General features: G+C 39.4%; 1 pseudogene; it reads left to right on the top strand.

Moving 5' to 3' along the window:
• The first annotated feature begins 290 nt into the window (after nt 1-290).
• Nucleotides 291-4916, top strand: LOC123800979 (E3 ubiquitin-protein ligase TRAF7 pseudogene; annotated as a pseudogene).
• The last annotated feature ends 1089 nt before the right edge of the window (nt 4917-6005 follow it).

Raw genomic sequence — 6005 nt, 5'->3', positions numbered from 1 at the left:
ACTGGCCACTCTCTGGGCCAGCGAAATCTTACATATTTCCCCATGCTGCTCTGGTTCGTCTTCATTAGGTCCAGTGACAAAGGCGGTGAATGTTGTTATCTTCTCAGAACAAGTAATACTTTACTCTTTATAACTGTGATTTCATGTGATCCTCCCAATAATCCCTTGAGAAAGGTTATTTTTATCTTTGTCATGCAAAACAAACACATTTTTTTAACAGGAATATATATTACACAATAGACAGAAGAATTACTCTTCTAGTCCTATGATTTGTGTAAGAAGAGGGGACGATGGGCTGTACAAAGATGAACCTCTCAAGCGAGGGGGGTAAGAGCAAGTCACCACTTTGAAGGCAACCACATAATGTTACTGCAAGAAATCTAAAAACCATCCAAAAGTAAAGGGGGAATATAAGAATAAACATAGGTTCTATTTCAAGTACTATAACCTATAAGCATAGTAAACTATGAAACAAGAGGAAAAAAAAGTTGTAATTTTCTTGGTGAAATAAACTATTGTTCTACTGACATTCCAAAGTACATTGCCAAACAACAATTTATCTATAGAATTACACACAGTCACATATTAATATTTAGAGTAATGACCCAGGGATGTTGCAAAATGTTCATGTGCCACCAAAATCATCAATCACATATGATAGAATGGTTAAGTATTTTTAATATTGGGCCTTCATGGCATTTCATTTTGATGAAAATTGGTGATTCATGAAACTGCAATATGTATAACAGAAGATGTATTTGACGGGAAGTCAAAACATCTGGCTTCTATCTGTAAATGCCTCATGCCCTTTCTGGATGTCACTTTTTTCATCTGCTAGATGAAGAGGTTGGATAGTATTATCTGTAAATTCTTTTTTGGTTGAGTATATTATGAGTTCATGTGTGATAACACTCTGTTAGCAAAAATATTTATTTAAACAAATATCAAAATAGTTCATAAGGATAAAGTCAATATATTTAAATGTAATTTTTATTAATATTTTAACATTTGTATTTAGAAAATCTAATTTTATTTCATTAAAATATGTATAGAGGCAATATTTAAATGAAAGGCAATATTTATTAATCATTTCTGGATCTTGATTCCTTAGCTTGATTCTGGGTAAATAGCTTTCTGGTCCTAGGGGGAAAAATATGTTGAAATGACCAAATCGTTAGCTGTTTATACATCTTTATTTATCACTATTATCAAATAATTTGTTATTCCTAAAGAGAGGTTCTGAAATAAAACTTGATAAGAAAATCTGACGGTCACTTACTGAAATGTGACCTTAAGGACCATTATTTCTGTTTTTCCTTTTGGGGTAATGTTTCTAAGTTTTCACTCAAGTAAAATTTAAAAAGAAAAACTAAGCTACAAGACCCTTAATAAAATATATAAAGAATCATTATTATGAAATTATTTTTACATTGTCAGAGAACCTGATGAATAAAAAATTCAAATCATGAAAAGAATAGTCATAGCAAATGACATGTCCTTGCTTTGTACTTTCTTGATTAGTTGGATATGTATAAATCAAAAATATGCCTGGAATGTAATGAGAATAACTCTGAAATTTGATCATCTTCCAGGGAAAAATACTTTATTTGAATGTATATGTAACAGGGCATTATTAAAAATAGTTATTTTCATCAAAAGCACAGCAGTTATGAATATGAGCAACAGATTCACTCTTCTTGGCATTAGTCTGATTGGAAGAATACACAGAAAACAAATGACCACTTTATTTTTCCTTGGAATCACCAACCTCCTTGTCTCTGAATTCAGGTACTACTTTCTGACATCAGTTACTGCTGCCCATCATCATTATCAGTATTCATGTCTCAACAGTCCTACAAATTTTATCTGTATAATCTTTGATCATAAAATATCCTTACATTTATCAATCAAATATATTCCAATGTGCTGGCAATGAAAATAATGTAACTAATGTTCTTTAATGAAAAGTGCATACTCTCATTAGATATTTTTGGCTTGTCAAGATAGTTGCCAATGTCCCTCTTTACTGTGAAAAGTGCTGCCATCCACAAAGAAAGACTTATGCCAATTGTGATTATATTACATGTCCCTGATTCCCCCAAATACAGTGAATTAGAATGGAATAGATATATGCTCATTGCTGAAGCTTTGAGATTCTCTAGAACTTGGGATGGAAACTCAAAGCAAGCAAGCACTATCTCTGCTGGTATCTTGCATGGTAGAGACAAAACCTTAAAGTTACATAGAGACCCATTAAGCTGATTACATGCAACAAAACGCATATATGATGGAATATATGATAGAGACTGTATTGTTACATTTTTAGATTAAAATCTATGTTGAACGTTTCAGATAATTCTTTGTTATAGAATAGTGCTTGGGATTAAAGAAGATTACTGGCTTTTTTGTTGGACAGTATATAGTGGGATGGTGATCTTCAAAAGTCAACTCACTTGAGTAACTTAGAAAAGTAATTGGAATTGAAAATATACACTTTATGTTGCCCATCATGTTTCAAATTAAAAATTAGCTTTTATGCATCCAGAAACAAAGATTGTGAAACATTACTATCCCAGGACTTCCTTCTCTGTACTTCCTACCAATGCACACACCTTTACTTCATAGGCTATCTCAGCAAGAAGGAAGAGGCTACCTGGATACAATTAATTCACAGCTTTTCATTATAGATATCTGACTGTATTATTGGAGTTACTCTAAGAATCTAGGGCACAATGTGACTTTAGCTCTAAATCTATTGGACCAGAGAGAAGAAATAATTAGTTCATGCTCATAACCTGAGCAATTCTGGCAACCAGAATCAAATAGCAATGCACAGTTTTTCGGAACCTGTCTATAATAGATAATTATCAAAGGAAACAGGACGTGAACAGTATATAAATATATTATAGAGGAAGGCACCAGTTAGAAGACTCTCAGTATCCTTAGAGGTAAACTTAAGCCCTTTTCTGGCCAGTGGCCACTGGGCACAAGAAAGGAGAATGTGTAGCTATAGGAGGGAACACGTCACCTGAGGACTGTAGTCCTCTAGACTAGACTCTAGCTGCCTCTCTAGTGCACCATCCCAGGCAAGAGTGCCCACTGCAACTGCTTCTCTGAGGGACCTGTCAACCTTCCCACCCCAGACATTGCCACTAGGACCAGAATGGAAATAACGTTCAAGCTGCCTTTTTGGCTGTCAGCACTATCAGGAAAGTTGATGAGACCTGCATGTACAAAAGTACACTTGCCTATTCTCCATGGGATGGGGAGGATAGCATGCCCCTCAATCAGCACCCCACCACACAGACTCTGCCATGTTGGTCACCTCGCTGCACTGAGTCCAGCATGTCCCCTCACTCCACTTTCTCACTACCCAAGGCAGAGGAGGAATGGAAGAACAGGATCTACCGGTGTCTGTAGAGCACCCCTTGAAGAAGCCCTCCACCAGCTGTACTGCTGTGTTCAAGGACCCTGTGACATCATGTGTGGGCACATGTTCTCTCAAAGATGAGCCTTGCAGACAGAGATGTGTCCTATGCAACATGAAGCTGATGGTGGTGGTGAACAACATTGTTGTGGTGAAGCAGATTGAGGAGCTTTTCACCCAGTCCCTGGAAGGACCACAAGGGCAGCTGTGACTACAGACCTGTGTAGTGCCCCCCAAACCCCCGCTGCCCACCTTTCCTTAAGATGAACCTGGAAGCCCACCTCAAGGAGTGTGAACACATTCAGTATCCCACCCCAAATACAGATACACGGTTCACTAGGAACCAGGACACATGAGACATACCTGGAGACTTTCTACTTCCAGGGCCTGAAGGAATTTCTGCAGCAGACAGAATACTACTCCAGAAATGCACACAGTATTAGTGTGGAAGAGCCAGGAGCTGCTTTCCTGAGCTCTATGCTGGGCAAGCTCTGGGAGAAGCTGGTGAAGAGCATCAAGATCAAATGTGATATCCTCAATGAAAACCAGCAAGCTCAGCAAGGGCATCATGGAGTTTCAGAGAGATATGCCCATGTTGACAGACCTGCTGTCCTGCATCAATGCATGTCTAAACACAGGAATCCTAAGAATCCCATGACCTTTAGCAGATCTTCAGTACAAAGGAATCTCCCTGGGCTACCAGGGCCCTGTCCAATGCCTTTGCTTCCATTCCACAGGTGACTTGTTCTTCAGTGGCTTCTCCAATAAGACCATCAATGTGTGAGACACATGTACCACTTGTAAGTGCCAGAAGACACTGGAGGGCCATGATGGCTTTGTTCTAGCATTCCACATGCTGGGGGCAAGCTCTACAGCAACTCAGAAGACTATACCATAATCTTGTGAGATATCCTGCAGAAGATGAACACAATCCAGGCATGACAACACAGTGTGAATGCTGGTTTCCTCATGCAGAATACTCTTCAGAGGCTCTCTGAAGGCCGTCAAGGTCTGCAACATCTTGGGCACCCAGCTGAGTTGAAGAAGCTCCTGGGCCTCAGCCGTTGGGTATGGGCCCTAATAGCCACCCAGAGGAACCTGTATAGTGGCTCCTACCAAACAAGACCTGGAACATCTAGACCCTCAACTACATCCATGTACTACAGACGTCTGGTGGCAACATCTATCCATGTGGTGAAACACTATGCTGTCAATGGTATCTAGAACTTATTCATGTGGAGGATATGGAGTCTAATGAGCAGGTGTGGACCCTGACCGTCCACAGGCACTGTGTATGCTCTTCATGCCCTACTGGACCAAAGTCTTCAGCCCCTGCTATGACCAGTCCCTCAGGATCTAAAGTAGCAACGATGTCATGCATACACAGACGGTACTGTAAAACCGGGGCAATGTGACTGTGATGTCTGTGTCCCAGGGCTGGCTCTTCTCAAGGACTGTGGACAGCACTGTGAAGATTTGGACTTGCTGACAGGGAATCCAAACTGGTTCAAAGTGTTGGCTTCTTCTGGGGAATGCTGGCCATGTGAGTAGTCTCAGTGTCTCTGCCTACTTTGTGGGACAAGCAGATAAGCTCAGCCTGCCAGGCAGTGGCCTCCTTGCCCTACACTCAACAAGCCTCCTTTTGTTTGGTCCTGCCCTTAGTGCTGCCAAACAATGCTTAGTCCCTTTCTCCAGGTGCCATGTTGGATGCTTTCTTTGTCTTACCTCCATCCCCACCCTAGATGAACTGAGGCCTTGTTACTGTTTCTAGACTGTATATAGATTTGATTACTTCCTGATTAAAATAAAAGTCTCATGGAATATGGAAAAAAGAAGAAAAAAGGAGTAGTAAACTTAATCTGAACAAAAGATGTAGAGTTGGCTTTAGTTAGAGCAATCATCTATCAAGGTTGATCAAACCACAAATTAATATTTATAATATTCTCTTGAGCTGCTTGCCTGGGCATGGAGACAAAAATAAAGTGAAATAGATGTGCTGCTGATTTATGGGAGACATAATTTTAGTCTGGAAATGTAAAGTAATTTTTTAAATCTTTTTTTAAAATAATATTTATTTTGTTATATTAGTCACCATACAGTACATCCCCAGTTCTTGATGCAATGTTCCATGATTCATTACTTGCATATAACACCCAGTGCACCATGCAGTACGTGCCCTCCTTACTACCCATCACCAGCCTATCCCAATCCCCCACCTCCCTCCCCTCTGAAGCCCTCAGTTTGTTTCCCAGAGTCCACAGTCTCTCAAGGTTCATTCCCCCTTCTGTTTACCCCCCCTTCATTCTTCCCTTTAAATCTTTAATATAACAAAGATGATATGTACCTACAAACATGATAGGAACAAATATAACATGGTCATTTTTACAGTCTCTGGTCCTGAAATATGTTATGTATATGGCACATTCATATGTTCTTCAATCATATGGTCTACCTAATACTGTCTAGTAAAAGCACGTTGCAAATCTAATGTATAGTGGAAAATACACATTTGTTAGGTAGGGATTGATCTGCTAATATTCATATAAAGACTGTATTTAAATTGTACACTTACCCAAAG

The sequence above is a fragment of the Ursus americanus genome, chromosome 10 (assembly GCF_024610735.1).
Source record: "Ursus americanus isolate L20-20 chromosome 10, mUrsAme1.1.p, whole genome shotgun sequence".
NCBI lineage: Eukaryota > Metazoa > Chordata > Mammalia > Carnivora > Ursidae > Ursus > Ursus americanus.
Note: the sequence above shows the minus strand (reverse complement) of the source record. Positions and strands in the feature narration are given on the sequence as shown.